The sequence below is a fragment of the Muntiacus reevesi genome, chromosome 12 (genome assembly GCF_963930625.1).
Source record: "Muntiacus reevesi chromosome 12, mMunRee1.1, whole genome shotgun sequence".
NCBI classification, from domain to species: Eukaryota; Metazoa; Chordata; class Mammalia; order Artiodactyla; family Cervidae; genus Muntiacus; species Muntiacus reevesi.
Genome location: NC_089260.1, coordinates 50,876,029 through 50,898,949, shown reverse-complemented (window position 1 = coordinate 50,898,949; position 22,921 = coordinate 50,876,029). Strand labels below are relative to the sequence as shown.

Here is a 22,921-nt window from a genome sequence, read left to right as displayed (position 1 = left end):
AAGAATCTGCCTGCAATGCAGCAGACACAGGTTTGATTCCTGGGTCAGGAAGATCCCCTGGAGAAGGAGATGGCAACCTACTCCATTATTTTTGCCTGGGAGATCTCATGGACAGAGCAGCCTGGCAGTCTACAGGCCACGGGAGAGTCGGACACGACTGAGTAGCTGAACAACACAGCCTATTAGCAGTGTTGTGATGGTTTCAGTTGAACACGGATGGGGACTCAGTCACACATATACATGTATCCATTCTTCCTCAAATTCCCCTCCCCTCCAGGCTATGTGGCAGAGTTTTATCCTTCATAACCATTGTGATAAAGACAGGGCGGTAGTGGATTTTTCTTTTCTCTTTTGTTTGTGTTTGTATTTCCTTTTTCACTATATCGAGATTGAGGTCTCGTCCCCATCTCGAAGTTCACATTTAATACTCAAAACATTTAATGTCTTTCTCATCACTAGAAAAATTTTCTGGCCAGAAAGATTGTAACCTTAGAAGAAGGAAGAGCAGTTGATTGTTGGTTCATGCTTTCCATCAATGTAATAGATAACCTTACATGGTTTGAGGAGGACTTCTTAACAAGAAATAGAATTGGAGATATAATACTGCTTCCAATCTCATTTTGAAGCACATCATTATTTTTGAAGTGGTCCTGAATTTCTAAATTATATATTGCACTCAGTTCCCTGCATATGAACAAGTTCAGCTATGACAGTCTGTCCGTAAGTCCAGTTCATTTGTGAGTCCATCAAAGTTTACCCAGGTGCCCAGCTAACACAGTCAGCTACATACTATTGTACTTTAATAGGTTTATAATATTTTTCACACAAATAGTAGGTACATAAAAACAAACACAAAAATAAAACATTTTTAATCTCACAGTACAGTATCCTGAAAAGTACAGTAGTACAGTATAGTAGCTGACATACATCGCTTCTCGGCCTTTTGGCTAAGATCAAGTGTAGTAGCTGACATACAGGGCCTGGCACACACATTCCTATCTTTGAAAATTTGCGACTTGAAGGTCAGTATGCAGGGGACTTATTGAAAAGTGAAAGACACTTGCCTCTTTGCCTGACCCACATCTTCAGCACATCAAAATTAGTTTAGATGATATAAGATAATGTATTGTTGTTAAAAACGTCCTTCCTAAGCTCCATCTTCCTCTCATTTGAAGGACACGACTGGTGGAAGATTCCTAAGAAATCCACATGGCCAGGTCCCTGTGTTCATGTGCCCATAAATTGATCTCACTAAGCGTCACACTGTTACTGAAAAGGGAAACTAGAGATAATAATGCATTTCTCATTTACTGCTCATTGAAAAGGGAAACCCAGAGAAGCTGTACTTCTGGGGGCAATGTGCCAGTAGCCTTGCTATTGAGAAGCCCTTATACAGAAGCTGATGACCAACTCTACAGATTAGGCTGGAGAAAAAAAAAAATTCCTCCAGGATGCAACTGTGAAAACCTAGTTTCTCATTACTAACTTATGACCCTCTGTGAAGTTTAAATTGGATAGACAGGGTGGCCAAATCCTTCTGTTATCAAAATGGAGCATATTCTCAAAAGAAAAAGGCACCTACTGACCTACAGTGGTTGTTCTATTGCTGATTTTATCTTCTTGATGGTGAGTATAATTTATTTCCTACTACTGGAAGGGGAAAGAATATTTGAAAGCTTCTGAGTAATTGACATTGAAAAATTCTATTGCTAGTAGTACAAAAATAGAAAGTAGTTGATTCTTAAGTGTGAAAACATCATTTCAAAAAATCATTAACACAAGGTAAATTCTATGTTGGGGCTTCCCATGTGGCTCAGTGATAAAGAATCCACCTGCCAAGCAGGAGACTCAGGTTCGATTCCTGGGTCAGAAAGATCCCTTGGAGAAGGAAATGGCAACCCACTCCAGTATTCTTGCCTGGAAAATCCAATGGACAGAATAGCCTGGTGGGCTGTAGTCCACGGGGTCGCAAAGAATAGGTCGTGACTTAGTGACTAAACAACAACAACGTTTTCTGTTAATTAATCTTCAAAGCATTTTACCTTAATGAGCTAACTTGCATGTGTGTAACATACATGCTACTTTTCCGTGGTTTAGTATTATAAGGAAAGCATCAAAGGATAAAATTAACTAATCTAGGGAATCTAAGAAAGACTTATGCTGGAACCAACTTTGGGAGTTATTTCTCAGGTCTCTTTTTCTCCACAGACTTGGCAGGGTGCTCTGTCACATTATTCTTGCTATCTTTGGGCTAAGTGTTCAAGTTATTTATGGTGTCATGTGTAGCCTGAGGATTCCCAAGGACCAGATTTAAGAGAGTCACCCTTCTGCTGAAGATGTTCCCCAGTGAACAAATATATAAATACAGAGAAACCAGAAACCATTTCCTCCTTGACGCTGTAATGCCCAGTACAAATATTAATAAATGCATATAACGCTGAATAGAAAACTCACAAGTACCTATTTCGAGAATGGTATGGTGTTGAAGCCTGATAACAAATTCAAATAAAGCATCCATGAAAAAAAACATTACTTAAATTCGGTTTAAAAGCTGACATCATATTACCACCCTTGAACTTCAGCAAAAATGAGGCTATAGCATTGAGAAGATAAAAATGCACAAACGGATTAGAAAAAGCTTTCATTGATGAAGCACAAATCTACCTTTCCACTTCAAGGCTGCCACTAACCATCATAAAGCACCGCTGAACTGTGGGAGCACCTCCTGCCTTTATAATCACACAGGTTTGTATATTCAGGGCCATAATTTTCTGATAGATGAGTAAAGGCAACTCCTAATTCCTGCAGAGGTGTCATTTGGGTTTAAGACATTGTTGTTCCAACCTCATCCTCTCTAGTAGGAGGATTACGACAAAATTAAACTCCCACTGGCCATCTCAGATTGGATTCTGTGAGAAACAGACTCTTAGGTGGAAATCTGCACCCAGAAGTTTAATGGGGCCTGTCCTTCGGATGCAGACGGGATATAGTGGGGCAAGAAGGACAGAACAAAGAGAAGTGAACCGCAATGAAATCTCAGCAGAGATATCAACCAGAACTCCAGGGAGTTCCGGAATGGTCAGAGCCCTTCAAAAACAGCTCACTTTGAGAGGAGGCTGAGGATTTTTACTCCTACATTAACTAGCCTTTGCATATGGACTGCCCCCCTCCCCTGCCACCTGTGATGAGACAGTGTTCTTTAGCTGCGGGTACTTTCCCAAAAGTGATTAGTCAGCAACACTCCCCATCACTGAGAGAATGAGCACTGAGTCCCTCTCAGAATGGACCGTGCCATTCCCTCCATCAGCCTTATCTCCCCAGCATCTTCGTCATCTTCCCTATCCATTCATGTAACGCATTTGTTAGATATTCAGTCTACCAAATACTCAGTATCTGCTGAATCATGACAATATAAAGGTGAGTGGAAAATGACCCTGTGGTCTAAGGGTAGAAGAAAATACAGGAAAAAAAGATGGTGGTAACTGCCATAATAATAGTAGTTGCAATGTGCTTTGGGAGTTCTAAAGAGAGAGGTTTACTTCCTGGTGAGATTCAGTTGCTCTTTCATGGTGGGGGATGGAAAGCTTGATTGCAGGGCTTGTATATTCCAACTTCCTGGCTTCTTGCTTGGCCTGGAATGCCCTCTTCATTCTTTTCTCTGATTTAAATCGTCTTTTTACAGCCCTAGCCCAGTTGTAATTCTACCATGAGGCCTTCCTTCAACAACCTTCCCTGTGATCTTAGAGACCTCTGCTCTGCACTAGCCCATTGATACCTGATGCTACGCATCACTTATCATCTCAAGCTGGTGTAGTGTCACCTACCTAGTGGGTAAACACCAATACAATTCTGACAGATGCTTTTTAGATGATTATAATTACAGGATATAACCCCAAAGAGACTATAGAGATGATTTAACCAAACATCCCAAGTGGAAAAAAAAACAAACAAACAAGAAAGGAGATTGTGACTTTCTCTAGGTCTCCCATATGATATAACAAAGATATTAATAAGCTTAGAACCAAATCCATGGACTGCCATCCCCTCCTCATACCATCTCCTCTGGTAAATGAAACAATTCATGAGTTTCATCTTAGCAAATTTAAGGAAATTTTGAAATACCAACTAGGAAGTAGATTTCCCTAAGAAATAATTGGCACACTTTACCAAGCTTAGTGACCTTACTTATAATTCCTATGCATTTTCCAGTTTTACTAGATATACATTTACGTGAAAATCATGAGAGCCTTATATTCTAGATTCAACAGATGACTGAGGCAAATCCATCTACAGTATGTACATGCAACTGAGCTGTTATGGAGGAAGTAGGAATATCATTTTCTCTCTAATCTCTACAGTCTACCTCCAAAAGGTGCCCAGATGCTATCATGATATAAAATCCATTAGATTAACTGATCCACTTAGTTTGATTATTTCTGATAGTGTATATGTGTGTGATCTTTATATTCTACATGGCTCTACTTGAACCACTCAAACCAGCCAATTGAAACAGTAGTCAACAAGGGGCCGCCAGTCAGAATTACCCAGGAATGTTTTAATAGATCCTTGAATCTCTTGAGTGTCGCTCTCTGGAGAACTTCATGACTGGGTATGAAATGAGGTCCAGAGAACGCTGTGTGAAAATCTCCCCCAGATAACCCTTTGTGTAGCCAGCTAAGGGAATCATATTCTTGTGAAATGTAAGGTGACAGAGTTGATCACTCCGTGGTACTACTACAGAGCGTAAAGCCATCATACCCGCTGGCTCAAGGCTCCTGACTGCTGGTCGATTTCAGACAGCCTCATTAGTCACAGAGAGTTCTGGAGGGAGGGAGTGAAGGGCACAGGTGCAGTCACACCATGAAAAACCACAAAGAACAAATGTTTTGCAGGCATATCAATAACAACCTTGAGGGTGAATTGTAACAAAGGATTCTCCCTACATCAAAATACATGACCCTGTCTCAGACCTCCTCCTCCGCAAACATCACCACACTACCAACTCAAACGCCTGTTCTGCTGATCTCCCGTCATCAGGCTGGAACTGCCTAAGCAGATACTGCACTTCAGTGACCTGCGTCACTTAACCCTCGTTTCCTAACTTCAGAGAATGACACATCATTGAAAAGAGCTTAAAGTTATTTGAGGTCATAAGGCATAAATAAAATAGGTATTAAAATAACACGAGACATAAGAGATGTGGGTTCGACCCCTGGGTCGAAAAGATGCCCTGGAGGAGGAAATGGCAACCCATTCCAGTGTTCTTGCCTGGAGAATTCCATGGACAGAGAAGCCTGGCGGGCTACAAAGTCAATAGGGTCACAAAGAGTCAGACACAACTGAAGCAACTTAGCACACATTAGAATAACAGCTTATCTCTAACAAGTGTGTGTGTGTATACATACATATATATATATATATATATATATATATATATATAAATTTAAAAATCTTGTCTAAGGAATAAAAAAACCTTCTCTATTTATTTAAACTTGCTTAAGTAAACCAGTCAATATTGAGTATTTATAACAATAGCAAAGCCATACTCAAAAATGTGAGCAGTCACTCTACTGACCTCTCTGTTCTATTTAATTCAGAATTATGAAGTTCTCTATGGCAGTGCATATTAAAATTTCCTTACAGCAAGGGTCTTTTGTCTCTAACTTTGTTAAATAAGATTCCCCATGTAGAAGAATTCTATCCACTCCATAGTAATAAGGTTGCTTTTAGATGGATGAACCCAGAGAAATTGAGTTGTATCCCTAAGCACTTCATAATTGCCGAGTAACAGGACCTGATTGCTCCAAGACAAAACCCTGATCTCATTAGGACCTGCTGTTTCGGTACAGAGAAGACAATTATATGTGAAGGGTACTATGCTTTTGGAAATGCTAATTAATTATACATTATTTATTGGAAATGCAATGCTCTCTTCGTCCTATAGCTAAAACAGAGGAAGTAAGTGAGAATTTGAGTAGCTGAGACTTGCTGAATTGTAAGGAACTCTAGTCGTGTGTTTCAAGTCTGGGCTCCTTGGCTGAACTGTATACAGGTCTACTATCTCTGAAGTCCAGTCCTTCCCCTTTATCTTTTTAAAAAATATTTATTTGTTTGTTTCTGGCTGCACTGGGTCTTTGTTGCTGCGTTGGGTTTCTCTAGTTACAGCACAAGGGCTTCTCATTGTGCTGGCTTTCCTTGATTTAGAACATGGGCTCTAGTGCTCAGGGTTTCAGTAATTGTGGTGCATGGGCTTAGTTGCTCCACAATATGTGGAATCTTCCTGGACAAGGGATGGAATGGTGTTCCCTGCATTAACAGGCAGATTCTCAACCACTGGACCACCAGGGAAGCCCTTTCCATTATCTTTGGTTGACCATCACAGTCTAAGAGCGGAAGGGAAAGAACTGTTGTTTGGTAGGTTTTAGCCAAGCAAAGGGCTTCCCAAATGGCTGTGTAAAAAATCCATCTGCCAACGCAGGAGACACAGGAGACTTGGGTTCGATCCTTGGGTCGAGATAATCCCCAGGAGGATAAAATGGCAACCCACTCCAGTATTCTTGCCTGGAAAATCCCATGGACAGTGGAGCCTGTCGGGCTCCAGTCCTTGGAATCATGAAGAGTTGGACGTGATTGAGCACAAGCACAATGCTCTTTTGGGGAAAAAAAAAAAAAAAAAAAGCCAAACTAAGCTGATCCTGGTAATTTAATTTTTCTTTTACAGCAAAAATTACAGGGAAATAATAGATAAATAAATAACAGTAAATACTGTGTAAACAGTTTCCCAACCTAAACCAGTGACAGTAAAGAAGTCTAAACATAGCAAGAGCTGGTTTCAGACAAATTAAACTCTTTTGCGACAGGGTATATATATGCTAACTCATTTCAGTTGTGTCTGACTCTGCGACCCTATGGACCCCAGCCCAAAAGGCTCCTCCATCCATGGGATTTTCCAGGCAAGAATACTGGAGTGGGTTACCATGCACTCCTCCAGGGGATCTTCCTGACCCGGACATGTTACCTGCATCTCTTTCATCTCCTGCATTGGCAGGCAGGTTCTTTACTACTAGTACCACCTAAGAAGCCTTTGCCTCAGGCTAGCAGAGTCATATTCCTCGTAGTCTTTATCCTTGTTTTTCTACAAGTTGCTGGGGTTAGTAGCAAAAGGCTACAAAAGAATAGGATCTCTTCACACACCAGGAAAAGAGAGTGAGGACTTTCTGTTCTCACGAGCCTGCTAATTTGCTTCCCCTGCATTATACCTGTCCAGTGTGCCAGGGGAATAAAAAGAACAAGGACGGAACAAGAGTCCTGTCGCTGACCTCAGCTTGCTCTCATGTGTGTTTTTTTTTTGTTTGTTTGTTTTGTTTTGTTTTTCTGTTTTTTTAAAATATTGATTCATCCGAATATGTGGTTACCAAATGCTAGAATGTGAGAATATATGCAGTTAACTTAAAATCGTCTGTAATCTGTTATTTCACCTACATTGGTTGTTAGCAACACGACACATTGGGAAGAGGCAGAAAACTGAGTGTCTCTCTGCCAATCTGCTCCTGAGTCCATGATACCCCCAAGTCTCAGCTCTTCATCCATCATGTGAGTACAGCAGGCCAGAGTATGTGTGTGTCTATGTGTTAGCTATTCAGTCATGTCTGACTCTTTGTGACCCCATGGTCTGTAGTCTGCCAGACTCCTCTGTCCATGGAATTCTCCAGGTAAGAATACTGGGGTGGGTTGCCATGCCCTTCCCCAGGGGCTCTTCCCAGCCCTGGGTCTTCCACATTGCAGGCAGATTCTTTCCCATCTGAGCCGGCAGAGAAGCCCCTGGACCAGAGAGAGGTCTACAAACATTTAAAATTTTGTATTATGTAAATTTTTAAAACAAAAGAGTTTAAAGTACAGTATAAGGAAGCCCAATGCATCTATCATTCCATTTTAACCTTTAGCAGCACAGTATCCAGACTTTTAAAAAAAATTTACTTATTTATTTGACTACACCAGGTGTTAATTGTAGCACGTGGGATCTTTAGTTTCGGCATGTGAACTCTTAGTTGCAGCATGGAGGATCTAGTTCCCTGACCAGGGATCAAACCTGGACCACCTACATTGGAAGCTCAGAGTCATAGCCACTGAAACTCCAGCGAATATTCAGAACTGATTTCCTTTAGGGATTAACTGGTGTATTAATGCAATGCAATGCCACTCAGAAGTAAAAAAGAAAACCAAACTACCAACATGCAACAACTTAGATGATTCTGAGATACATTGTGAAAGATTAGATTCAAAAGGTAACACACTCTATTATTCCATTTATTTGACATTCTCAAAATAAAGGAAACTGTTGTCATAGAAAATTAATTGGTGTTTCCCATGGGCGAAGTAAGGGCATAATTATAAATAGCATAAGAGAATTTTTTGAAATGATAAAAAAAAAAACTGTTCTGTATCTTGGTTGCAGTGGTAGCTGTTCAAATCTATTAATGAACTAAAATTTATATAGCTGTATATCAAAGCAAAAAGTCTACTATATTGTTTGGTAATGTACCCTGAAAAATAATAGAAAAAATGTAATGAAGTTCTAATATTTTCTCTTTGAGCACCAGTGGTTTATCATTCACCTTAATTTGGAAACCAATAGAGTAGATTACCTCTAAATTCCCTTTTAGTGATCACAGTCTGAAATAATCAAGTTACTCTGGCAGATTGATTTAAAATTGATATAAAGAAGGCTGAGTGCCAAAGAACTGATGCTTTTGAACTGTGGTACTGGAGAAGACTCTTGAGAGTTTCTTGGACTGCAAGGAGATCAAACCAGTCAATCCTAAAGGAGATCAATCCTGAGTATTCATTGAAAGGACTGATCCTGAAGCTCCAATACTTTGGCCACCTGAAGAGCCAGCTCTTTAGAAAAGACCCTGATGCTGAGAAAGATTGAAGGCAAAGGAGAAGTTGGCAGAGGATGAGATGGTCAGATGGCATCACTGATTCAATGGGCATGAATTTGAGCAAACTCCAGGAGACGGTAAAGGACAGGGAAGCCTGGTGTACTGCGCTCCATGCTGTTGCAAAGAGCCGGACATGACTTAGCAACAGAACAACAGCAACATGGCAGATTGGAAGTAGTCAAAAATTCTTTGACACTTTCCCACTGAGAGGTGGGATATTTGTCCCCTCCCCTTGAGTCTGGGACAGCTCTTTCACTTCTCTGACAAATAGAATACAGAGGAAATGGTTTAATGTCAGCTTTGGTAGCCAGACTTTAAGAGACTGGAAGCTTCCACTGACTTTTTCCTGGAACACTCACTCTTGGAACCCAGATACAATACTGTGGGGAATCCCAAACAGCTTCATGGGGAATCCCATGTGGAAAGAAACCAAGGCTCCTGACTGACAGCCAACAGCCAGTACCAACTTCTATGTGAAAAAAAGTGAAAGTGAAAGTGACTCAGTTGTGTCGGACTCTTTTCAACACCATGCACTATCCAGGCTCGAATACCTGAGTGGGTAGCTGTTCCTTTCTCCAGGGGATCTTCCCAACCCAGGGATCAAACCCAGGTCTCCCACATTGCAGGCAGATTCTTTACCAGGCGAGACACCAGGGAAGCCCAAGTATACTGGAGTGGATAGCCTATCCCTTCTCCAGTGTATCTTCCTGACCAGGAATCAAACCCGGGTCTCTTGCATTGCAGGCAGCTCTTTACCAGCTAAGCTACCAGGGAAGTCCTATGTACTAGAATTAAATCTGAGTTTTAATATTAAACTCAAGTGTGAATGTAAATCATAAATAGTATTAACTAAGGTGTTGAAAAATCAAATAATAAATGTGAACACACTTCATATACACCCCTGAACATAACAAGGACTTGATTAACATAATTTTACATAAATTCTTCTGAAGGTAAATTAATTCCTTTCTTTCTTAGAGTCTCAATTATCTTTTTGTTTTTTTCTTCCTGACTATTTGAATGTAGTTTGACTCTCATGGCTAGATACAACCATTAAATAGTGATATATTAAATGATAAAAGTAGTTGTATTACTGAAAATAAGATGCCAGAAAATAAAACTAAATTCTCACTCAACCCCTATGTCTAAAATAAATGTTCTAATATATCCTTTTGTTATAGATTTCTAATGCATAAAAATCTGTAACAGAAAGAAGAAAGAGTTAGCAGATTTATTCAGTACAGTTCTACTTTTCATCCAAAAGTTTCAATACTGAGTTGCATAATGTCAGTCTGGCCTTCTCTGACCATCTTTGAAGTTCCCTTTCACGTGGGAAGAAGGGGAATTGGCAGAACGTAGTCAAAAGGCATGTGCCATGTGCTCAGTTGTGTCCAACTCTCTGTGACCCCATAGACTGTAGCCCACTGGCCGCCTCTGACATGAGATTTTCCCAGCAAGAATATTGGAGTGGGTTTTTGTTTCCTCCTCCAGAGGATCTTCCCAACTCAGGGATCACATCCCCATCTCCTGTGTCTCCTACATGGCAGGCAGATTCTTTACCTGCTGGGCCATCAGGGAAGCCCCCAAGCAAAAGGTATAAACTCACCGGTTTAAGATGCATAAGTAGAGGGGATGTAATGAACAGCATGATGGTTATGCTTTCTACTACCATATGATATCCAGGAGCTCTGTTGAGACAGATCATGTGTCTCATCACAAAGAGAATTTTTTTTTTCCTTTTCCGTTTATTGTATCTGTATGATAATGGATGTTAACTAAACTTATTATGGTAATCATTTTATGATACATGTAACTCAACCATCACACAATATACCTTAAACTTATACTGTGATGAATTACAATTATTTCCAGTAAAACCTGGAAAATTTTTTTCCTAAAAAAAAAAAATTCTCTTTGAACCAAATCAGAAGGCAAAGCAGCAGCTGCTCCTGTCACGTACCTAGAATTGGTGGATTTTTTTGACATCAGTGAGAGCAGAGAACAAAGTCATCTGCATGGATCAGGGCTGGCATCAGGCAGACCTGACTCAGGAATGAATGGGGTTTGGGCAGGGCTTCTCTCTGTGTCTACCTCGTAGCTTTGCTTTGATGTCTTCCAGAAATCTCCATGGTGGGGTCCACGGTAAAGAGAAGACTCTGGCATGAAGAATGTCCAGGGATATTTAAGAAACTGGACTCAGTGCCCTGCCTAGAAATTTAAGCAGCATTTAGTCAGTTCAATGGAGGAAGGCATGGCAACCCACACCAGTATTCTCCTTGCCTGGAGAATCCTATGGATGGAGGAGCCATTCAGGGAGTTAAAGGCACTAATATCTGTATGAATTGTTGAGCAGGCAGTTAAAGTTCAACCTTTTAATAAACAATGAGTTTGCCTAGAAAGTTGAAGTGTGACAGGTACATTTATCACTAAAGGGAGTAAATGCAATTTCTGTCAAATGGCATTTGACAGAAATTCTAGACAGAAAAATCTAGACTCACAGTCCTGCCTTCGTGGGACATTCCTGCAAGATTCCACTAGTTGTTTTCCAAGAAAACATTAGCAAGGAGTAACCAGCTTCTGCATTGTTAGGACCTTGTCAATGACATTGTGGGTAATGAACTGGGCATTTATTTTTAATGAGTGTTATCTTCTTTCTGTCTTCACAAACTTGCAATTTATTTAAGATGTTTGAAGTTGATTGATTCCATGCATCATCATGAAATGGGGAAGGTAACACCATCTCCAGTGAAGATTAAAACATTACTTCGTGATATGTTTGAATCCATGATTCATGGTTTAGTAATGATCATGACTGCTGAACCAAGCTGTGGCTGTTCAGTAATGTAAATGTATGAGAAAGAAAGACCCCTGGAATCCACACCGGGCAATTTAAAGAATCCCCTCCCCCTGCCTGAAAATTTCAGTAAGGTTTTAGAATAATCTCAAAGTGAATTTTAATTGTTTGGTGGAAAATTTGTATCTGAATATGAAAGCAATATGTATGGCATTATGTTACCGTAGTCAAACTTCGTGGCATTTTGGGGCCAGAAATACTATTTTTATCTGTAGGTCAGGATTTTGCTTCTTCCATCTGTGTGTGTGTACTCAGTCATTTCCAACTCTTTTTGACGCATGGACTGTAGCCCACCAGGCTCCTCTGTCCATGGGATTCTCCAGGCAAGTTGCCATTACTGGAGCAAGTTGCCATTTCCAACTCCAGGGGATCGCCTGACCCAGGGATCAAATCCACATCTCTGGGGCCTACTGCCTGCATTGGCAGGAAAATTCTTTACCATTGTGCCACCTGGGAAGCCCTGTCCATCTGTCTCCTGATTTGTAACAGAACAACTTTTGGAGTAGCTAGATTTGACAAAATGTAATGTACTATCATATCATAGTCACACAATTTTTCTAAATTCAATATGCTTCATGGTTAATGAGAAACAAAAGACACTGAGCTAATTCACTTTGCCTCTTTTGCCAAAAACAGTTTGAAATTACAAAAGCAATTTACTTTAAACATGATGCAATAGTCCCCAGCTCACCAGAGGGAATCTTGTAGCAGGGAACTGCAGAATGCTTGTGGGGGTTGATATCAAGAGAGACCTTGAACTTAAATTTTTTAAGCTGATTTGGCTGTGTAGTCTGTAAGTGTTTACAAAATGTCTGCTACATGCAAAGTAAAGCCTGAGAGCTAATGAGAGTTAACAGTAAGAATAAGCCCTCTTAAAAAAAAAAAAAAAAAAAAAAAGAATAAGCCCTCTTGATTATTAACACTAGTTAGGAAAATTAAAATGACATGAAAGAAGTAATTAAATCCTAGGATTTATAAATGTACGATAATATCAAAATGACCATTGAGTCATTTGGCATCATTTGGAGTCCTTCTCTGAACAGAAGTCTCAAGGAAGACAGCTGGGACATTTAGAAAGAGACTTGTAGTTTTAGTGGAAATTTAATAAGGAATGGAAGATACAAACAAGTAAAATTAAGTAGCTAGGGTGACTCTCAAGTTATTCCACAATTGTCTTATTGGATGTGTAAGTGCTATTCTGTCCCCAAATATGGTCTACTTAAGTTTTAGCCAGAGAAAATTTATCCTTTGGATCAAGGTTTAGATGGGTTACTGGTTAGATCCTTAGCTCCTTTAGATGGGTTACTGGTTGGGAGAAGATAGTAATGGACTGTCTCTCTCTCAGTTCAGGTCAGTTCAGTTGCTCAGTTGTGTTTGACTCTTTGCGACCCCATGGACTGGAGCACACCAGGCCTCCCTGTCCATCACCAACTCCCAGAGCCTACTCAAACTCATGTCCATCGAGTCGGTGATGCCATTCAACCATCTCATCCTCTGTCATCCCCTTCTCTTCCCGATTTCAATCTTTCCCATCATCAGCATCTTTTCAAATGAGTCAGCTCTTCCCATCAGTGGCCAAAGTATTGGAGTTTCAGCTTCAGCATTAGTTCTTCCAATGAATATTTAGGACTGATTTCTTATGAGATTGCTGGTTGGATCTCCTTGCAGTCCAAGGGACTCTCAAGAATCTTCTCCAACACCACAGTTCAGAAGCATCAATTCTTCGGTGCTCAGCTTTCTTTATAGTCCAACTCTCGCATCCATACATGACTACTAGAAAAACCATAACTTTGACTAGACAGACCTTTGTTGGCAAAGTAAAATGCTGTCTAGGTTGGCCATAGCTTTTGTTCCAAGGAGCAAGTGTCTTTTAAATTCATGGCTGCAGTCACTATCTGCAGTGATTTTGGAGCCCAACAAAATAAAATCTGTCACTGTTACCACTGTTTCCCCATCTATTTGCCAGGAAGTGATGGGACTGGATGCCATGATCTTAGTTTTCTGAATGTTGAGTTTTAAGCCAACTTTGCTCTTTCATTTTTATCAAGGGGCTCTTTAGTTCCTCTTTGCTTTCTTCCATAAGGGTGGTGTCAGCTGCATACCTAAGGTTATTGATAGTTCTCCTGGCAATCTTGATTCCAGCTTGTGCTTCATGCAACCTGGTATTTCACATGATGTACTCTGCATATAAGTTAAATAAGCAGGGTGACAATATACAGCCTTGATGTACTCCTTTCCTGATTTGGAACCAGTCTGTTGTTCCATGTCCAGTTCTAACTGTTGCTTTTTGACCTGCATACAGATTTCTCAAGAGGCAGATCAGGTGGCCTGGTATTCCCATCTCTTGAAGAATTTTCCACAGTTTGTTGTGATCCACACAGTCAAAGCCTTTGGCATAGTCAATAAAGCAGAAGTAGATGTTTCTCTGGAACTCTTGCTTTTTCAATGATCCAGAGGATGTTGGGAATTTGATCTCTGGTTTCTCTGCCTTTTCTAAAGCCAGATTGAACATCTGGAAGTTCACAGTTCACATACTGTTGAAGCCTGGCTTGGAGACTTTTGAGCATTACTTTACTAGCGTGTGAGATGAGTGCAATTGTGCGGTAGTTTGAACATTGTTTGGCATTGCCTTTTTTTGGGATTGGAATGAAAACTGACTTTTTCCAGTCCTGTGGCCACTGCTGAGTTTTCCAAATTTGCTGGCATATTTAGTGAAATACCTTAACAGCATCATCTTTTAGGATTTGAAATAGCTCAACTGGAATTCCATCACCTCCATTAGCTTTGTTCGTAATGCTGCTTCCTAAGACCCACTGGACTTTGCATTCCAGGATGTCAGTGATCACACCATTGTGGTTATCTCAGTCATGAAGATCTTTTTTGTATAGTTTTTCTGTGTATTCTTGCCACCTCTTAATATCTTCTGCTTCTGTTAGGTTACCATTTCTGTCCTTCATTGTGCCCAAATTTGCATGAAATGTTCCCTTGGTTTCTCTAATTTTCTTGAAGAGATCTCTTAGTCTTTCCCATTCTATTATTTTCCTCTATTTCTTTTCCGTGATCACCGAGGAAGGCTTTCTTATCTCTCCTTGCTATTTTGGGGGACTCTGTATACAAATGGGTATATCTTCCCTTTTCTCCTTTGCCTTTCGCTTCTCTTCTTTTCTCAGCTATTAGTAAGGCCTTCTCAGACAACCATTTTGCCTTTTTGCATTTGTTTTTCTTGGGGATGGTCTTGATCACTGCCTCTTGTACAATATCATGAACCTCCGTCCATAGTTTTCAGGCACTCTGTCTGTCAGATCTAATCCCTTGAATCTATTTGTCACTTCCACTGTGTAATCCTAAGGGATTTGATTTAGGTCATACCTGAATAGTCTATTGGTTTTCCCTACTTTCTTCATTTTAAGTCTGAATTTGGCAATAAGGAGTACAAGATCCGAGCCTTAGTCAGCTCCCAGTCTTGTTTTTGCTGACTGTCTAGCTTCTCCATCTTTAGCTGCAAAGAATGTAATCAATCTGATTTCAGTATTAACCATCTGGTGGTGTCCATGTGTTGAGTCTTCTCTTGTGCTCTTGGAAGAGAGTGCTTGCTATGACCAATGCGTTCTCTTGGCACAACTCTGTTAGCCTTTGACCTGCTTCGTTTTGTACTCCAAGGCCAAATTTGCCTGTTACTCCAGGTATCTCTTGACTTCCTACTTTTGAATTCCAGTCCCCTATAATGAAAAGGACATCTTTATTGCATGTTAGTTCTAGAAGGTCTTGTAGGTCTCCATAGAACCATTCAGCTTCAGATTCTTTAGCATTACTGGTCAGGGCATAGACTTGGATTACTGTGATGTTGAAAGGTTTGCCTTGGAAATGAACAAAGGTCATTCTCTTGTTTTTGAGATTGCATCCAAGTACTGCATTTCAGACTCTTTTGTTGGTTATGATGGCTACTCCATTTTTTCTAAGGAATTCCTGCCCATAGTGGTAGATATAGTGGTCATCTGATTTGAATTCACCCATTCCAGTCCAGTTTAATTCACTGATTGCTAAAATGTCGATGTTCACTCTTGCCATCTCCTGTTTGACCACTTCCAATTTGCCTTGATTCATGGACTTAACATTCCAGGTCCCTATGCAATATTGCTCTTTACAGTATTGGACTTTACTTCTATCACCAGTCACATCCACAGCTTGATGTTGTTTTTGCTTTTACTCCATCTCTGCATTCTTTCTGGAGTTATTTCTCCACTGATCTCCTATAGCATACTCAGCAACTACCAACCTGGGGAGTTCATCTTTAAGTGTCCTATGATTTTGCCTTTTCATACTGTTCATGGGGTTCACAAGGCAAGAATACTGAAGTAGTCTGCCATCCCCTTCTCCAGTGGACCATGTTTTGTCAGAACTCTCCACCATGAACCGTCTGTCTTGGGTGGCCCTACTCAGCATGACTCATAGTTTCATTGAGTTAGACAAGGCTGTGGTGCATGTGATCAGTTTGGTTAGTTTTCTATGATTGTGGTTTTCATTCTATCTGCCCTCGGATGGATAAGGAAAGAAGGATTATGGAAGCTTCCTGATGGGAGAGACTGACTGGGGAGGAAACTGGGTCTTGTTCTGATGGGTGGGGCCATGCTCAGTAAATCTTTAATCCAATATTCTATTGATGGGTGGGGCTGTGTTCCCTCCCTGTTGTTTGACCTGAGGCCAAACTATGGTGGAGGTAATGAAGATAATGGGGAACTCCTTCAAAAGGTCCCATGCATACACTACTTCACTCAGTGCCCCCAACCCTTCAGCAGGCCACCATCGACCCACACCTGGACACTCATGGGCAAGTCTGGGTCAATCTCTTGTGGGGGTCACTGCTCCTTTCTCCTGGGCCCTAGTGCACACAAGGTTCTGTTTGTGCCCTCCAAGAGTCTGTTTCCCCAGTCCTGTGTAAGTTCTGGTGGCTCTGTTGTGGGGTTAATGGTGACCTCCTCCAGAGGGCCTATGCCATACCCAGACTGACTGCACCCAGAGCCCCTGAACCTGCCTCTCTCTCTGCCTCTCCCTCTGTCTCTCTCTGTCTCTCTCTGTGTGTGTCTCTCTCTCTCTGTCTCTCTCTCTCTCTCTCTCTCTCTCTCTATATATATATATATATATATATATATATATATATATATATATATGAGATATTTAGCATTTATAAGGTACAATTTCAAATTCTTTCCCATTTAGGTTATTACAGAATACTGAGCAACGTTTCCTTTGCTATACAGTAGGTTCTTATTGGTTATCTATTTTAAATATAGCAGTGTGTACATGTCCATCCCAAACTCCCCAAAGAATAAATATATATATGTAAGTGGATCACTTTGCTGAATACCTGAAATTAACACAACAATAATAAGTTGATTGTTAATCAAGTCTGCTTCAATACAAAAAAAAAAAATTTTTAACTTTCTCATGAAAAGACAAAATTCTTAGGTATAACTGGTAGGAAAAGCCATCATGCACCCAATTTGCACAGAATAATTGATGATCATATCCAAAGGAATAAACTTAGCACTTGAGACACCAATCTGCAATCATCTGAATGAAAGGTAAATATGCATTGTCTTTCAGCTTGAGCCAGACCATGATATTTGTATTCCTGAGGATAAGAAGCACTCCTCTAATGGCAAGAAAATAAGTGACATGTCATTAATTTTCTTATCTTTGAATTACTGGGGGAGGATTTCAGTTATTACTGGGGGAGGAATAAAGGATTTCCCTTATTTCTATGTATAACGGTTATCAGGACCCGGCTCCATACCCACACTGCAGAAAGTAGATGTTTCCAACATAGTTTCATCCCTTTCCAAAATGTGAAAATGAAAATTAGTCACTCAGTAATGTCTGACTCTGTGATCTTATGGACGGTAGCCCACCAGGCTCCTCTATCCATGGAATTCTCCATGCAGGAATACTGGAGTGGGTTGCCATTTTCTTTTCCAGAGGATCTTCCTGACCCAGGGATCGAACCCAGGTCTCCCACATTGCAGGCAGATTCTTTACCATCTGATCCACCCTCTATCCCTATCAGACAGAATCCGACAGTAAAGCTCTCTATGTCATGTTGGGGTTTTGTTTGTTTGTTTTTTAATTTCTTTTATTTTTGGTTGCACAAGGTCTTTGTTGCTGCACATGGGCTTTCTCTAGTTGCGGTGAGCAGGTTCATGGCCTGTGGGCTTTGCTGTTTTGCGGCATTTGGGATCTTCCTTGACCAGGGATCACATCTGAGTCCCCTGCAATGGCAGGCAGATTCTCAACCACTGGACCACCAGGGAAGTCCTCAATAAGTACTTTTGAATGAAGGAATGGCTTTTGTGAATATGGCCAAGCTCTACTGTCATCACTGGGGGGGGGGGGGGGGGGAGGGGGGTGTAATGTTTCCTGCTTCCGTCTTCCCTAACGCACATCATTCTTCAGTTATTAGTATCACACAAAAAAGAGAACTCTTAAAAGGATGTTGACTTACTTAGTGACCTGGTTATATACTTAGAGTTTATAATGCAGATATCACTGTTTAACTTAATCTCTTCAGGTTCACCACAGACGTCAACTGGGCTTTCTAAGAGGTTAATTTTTCATTGTAACCCATAGTTTGAGCTTTCCTCTAGGGCTTGCTTTATTTAAGTCTAGAAGATCAGGGGGAAAAGCAAAGAAGAGAAAGTGAGAACTTCTTTTCTCAGTTTTCTGTCCTTTTACCCTATTGTCTATATTCTTTAGTGTGTCAAAAAAATGTTTCTAGGCAGAGATGTCCAGGGACTTCCCTGCAGTCCAGTGGCTAAGACTCCAAGACCCCAGTGCAGGGGGTCCAGGGTCTGAGCCATAGTGGGGGAACTAGATCCTGCAGGCTGTAAGTAAGTTCTGGTATGACCAAAATAAATTTTTTTTAAAAAATTATTATGTTTTTTTGTTTTTTTTTAAAAAGCGAGAGACCTCCAGAGGATCACACTGCCTAAGAGTCAGACTGATGGTAACATTGCACCCCAGTGCTGATTGACTTTCCAGGATGAAAGAAGTTCCACAAATAAATTTTATAATTCTAAGTGGAGCAGATACTACAAGGTGATTTCTCCAATCATTTAAACAGTATTACATATGCTTTTCAGTCCCAATTTCTATGCTAAAAAGCTGATGATTCAACCCACATAAAGGAAAAATATGACTTTGATGAAGGAAAGAAAAAAGTCAGCACTGAATATGTGACTTACTGAGGATATTTGAGAAAGAAGAATCACCTGAACAGCTGTGAGCAGCATCTCGGCCTCATAGTCCCTCAGGGGTTGCCATGCATATGATTTCATGTGATACCAGCTTGCACGTCCCCCAGGGACTTTCAAACTGAAAATTCAAGTTAGAATGTTCTAATGTCTACTGAAGCCAGGTATTTCAGTAGGAAGCATTATGGCTCCCTAAAGATGTGTATATCCTAATCCCAGAACCTGTTAAAATGTTACCTGACATGGCACAAGGGATTTTGCAGATGTAAATAAGATTAAAGACCTGGCAATGTGTAGAGCATCCTGGATTATACAGGTGAACTCAATGTAATTACCAAGGTCTTTAGTTGATTTACAATGTTGTGTTAGTTTCAGGTGTACAACAAAGTGAATCATTTATATATACATATACCCATCTACTCTGTTTTTTATTCTTTTCCCATGTAGGTCATCATAGAGTATTGAGTAGAGTTCCCTTTGCTATTCAGTAAGTCCTTCTTAGTTATCGATTTTATATATAGTAGTTGTATATGGCAATCCCAATCTCCCAGTTTATCCCTCCCTACTCCCTCCCCTGCTTATACCCTGTAAACCAAAAGTTTGCTTTCTGCAACTGTAACTCCATTTCTGCTTTGTAGATAAGTTCATGTATACCTTTTTTTTAGATTCTATGTATAGAATCTAATATATATATATATATATAGCTTATATATATATATCTATATCTTATATATATAAGCTATATCATATTTGTCTTTTTGTGTCTGATTTACTGCACCCAGTATGACAACCTCTAAATCCATCCATGCTGCCTCAAATGCCGTTATTTCCTCCTTTTTCCATGGTTGAGTAATATTCTACTGTATATATGTGGCTCATCTTCCTTATCCATTCCTCTGTCAACAGACATTTAGGTTGCTTCTATGTCCTGGTTATTGTGAACATTGGGATACATGTTTCTTTTTGAATTATGGCTTTCTAGAGATATATGCCTAGGAGTGGTATTGCTGGATCATATGGTAGTTCTATTTTAAATTTTTTTAAGGAGCTTCCATACTGTTCTCCACAGTGGCTGTACCACTTTACATTTACACCAATAGTGTAGGAAGGCCTTTAAAGGTAGAAGAAGGAAGCGGAAGAGTGAGTCAGAGAGAAGAGACATGAAAATTTAACTTGTCATTGCTGACTCTGAAGATAGAAGGGGGCCCAGCTCAGGAAGACCTGTAGAGTCTAGAATCTGGAAAAGGCAGAGAAAGAGATACTCTTCAAGAGCCTCCAGGAAGGACGGAGGAACGGAGGAAGGACGGCAGTCCGGCAGTCCATAGCACCCTGCTGTTTAGCCTGGGAAGCTGATCTTGAACTTCTGACTTCCTGAACTGAAAGAAGATAAATTAGTGTTGCTATAAGCAAGTAAGTTTCTGATCACTTGCTACAGCGGCAATAGGAAACAATACAGTGTTTTTTCAAGATTCTTTCTGACCTGTGTCTCCTGAAATGAGCGGCTGCTGTGACAGGGAGCCTCTGGCCCTCCGGTCTCACCCCTGTGCCTACTGGTGTTCAGGCAAATTCATGACCTTTCCTCTTTGCTCGAATACAGTGCCATGTGAGAACTAAGAAAGCTGGAGGAGGATCTCATTAGTCGTTTGGGGTCCCAAACTTTATGAAGCCTGTAACCAAGAAGTGGTTTGAGGCACTTTGCAGTTTCACAGTAAAAGGCTATTTGTATGCCAAATTAATAATGTTGCAATGGTAACTGTCAGGGCAAAAGCTGAAACACCAGTTTAAGTGCCTCAAACACAGAGATCCCTGGTCTGGCTGATCAGACGGCACCTCCTTGGTCTGAAAGACTTCTTTGCATCTCGATTTATTTACATTTTTGCCTTGAGCTTTCTAAAGACATGGTTCCATTATTTATGGAAGGGATAATCGGGGAGCTCTCCAGGGTAATTGCATGTAAACCTGGATAGAAAGTGAGTGTATCCACAGAATAAAATCACTCCATAGGAACAGTCTCTTCTCATGTCCAAGAAGGATGATTTATTTGGAGGGACAGTAGGAATTTCAGATTCCTTTCAGAAAACTACAGATGAACTGCATACATTCGAAAGACTTACTTAAGTTTTAGGTTAGCACTGGTGACAAAATGGGAAATCAAGGTTCAAGAAAATGTTAATTTTTAAACCAAGAATGGAGTAGAGGAACTTTTTGTGTCGTAAGACAATCCTCATTCATTGCCCTCCCCAGATACTGTTTGGTGGGGGGGAAGGGGGGGGGAGTGAGGGCGGCTCAAAGTCCTTGTTTATTTTTATTTTTTGATGGAGGATACTTGTTTTACACTGTTGTGTTGGTATCTGCCATGAACAATGTGAATCAGCCATAAGTATACGTATGGGCTTCCCAGGTGGTGCTAGTGGTAAAGAATCTACCTGCCAGTGCAGGAGATGCAAGAGACGTGGGTTGGATCCCTGGGTTGAGAAGATTTTCAGAAGGAGGAAATGGCAACCTGCTCCGGTATTCTTGCCTGGAAAATTTCATGGGCAGAAGAGCCAGATGGGCTACAGTCCATGGGGCCATGAAGAGTGGCGAGTGATACGAAGAGTGGCGAGTGATTGAGCGACTAAGCAGCAGCAACAAAACAACAGGAAATAAAAAAAGACTATCTTGGGTGTTTTAGAGTTACTCTAAAGGTCGTTGTCTTTTTGCTTATGGTTTTCTCAGGGTATATGCCCAGGAATAGGATTGCAGAATCATATGGTAACTCTATTTTTCATTTCTTAAGGAAAAAGTGAAAGTGAAAGTCACTCATGTGACTCTTTGTGACTCTACAGTCCATGGAATTCTCCAGGCCAGAATACTGGAGTGGGTAGCCTTTCCCTTCTCCAGGGGATCTTCACAACCCAGGGATCAAACCCACGTCTCCTGCGTTGCAATCAGATTCTTTACCAGCTGAGCCACAAAGGAAGCCCATTTCTTAAGGAACCTCCATACTATTATTCATAGTGGCTGTGTCAATTTACATTCCCACCAACAAAGTAAGAGGCTTCCCTTCTCTCCACACCTACTCCAGCATTTATTGTTTTTAGATTTTTTTGAATGGCCATTCTGATATTGTAAGGTGATACCTCATTGTAGTTTTTGTTATATTTCTCTAGTTCATGATCTTTTCATGTGCCTGTTGGCCATCAGTATGTCCTCATTGGAGAAATGTCTAAACCCACTGTCCATTTTTTTAATTGGATTGCAACACTATTTACGATAGCCAGGATAGCAGCTTAAATGTCCATCAACAGATGAATATAAAAGGAAGATGTGGTACATATACACAATAGAATGCTACTCAGCCATAAAAAGGAATGAAATTGGGTCATCTGGAGAAATGTGGATGAACCTAGAGACTGTCACATGTAGTGAAGTAAGTCAGAAAGAGAAAAACAAATATCATACATTAACACACATATGTAGAATTTAGAAAAATGGTACAGGTGAACCTATTTCCAGGGCAGGAATAGAGACACGGACATAGAGAACAGACGTGTGGACATGAGGGGACATGGGGGAAGGGGGTGGGATGAATTGGGAGTTTAAGACTGACAAATGTGCAGTACCTTGTGTAAAGTGAGTAGCTAGTGGAAACCATCTCTGCAGCACAGGAAGCTCAGCTCGGTGCTCTGTGGGTACCTAGCTGGGTGGGATGGTTGGTGGAGAAGGAGGTCCACGAGGGAGCGAATATATGGATACTAAGAGCTGGTTCGTGGTGGTGTACAGCAGAAACTAACACAGCATTGTAAAGCAACTATACCCCAATTTTTTTTTTTTAAAGGCAGGTGTCCAAAGTTAAGGATGCCTTCAGTGCTTACATATTTTCAATTCTCTTTCCC

General features: G+C 40.6%; 1 protein-coding gene and 1 non-coding gene across 2 annotated transcripts in view; both read left to right on the top strand.

Moving 5' to 3' along the window:
• NKAIN3 (sodium/potassium transporting ATPase interacting 3) overlaps positions 1–22,921 on the top strand; it is a 513,211-nt gene that overhangs the window by 419,277 nt on the left and 71,013 nt on the right. The gene's annotated exons all lie outside the window — the stretch shown is intronic.
• Positions 928–1,127, top strand: LOC136145324 (U2 spliceosomal RNA). The gene has a single exon (XR_010658765.1). It is a non-coding gene; the product is annotated as a U2 spliceosomal RNA (small nuclear RNA).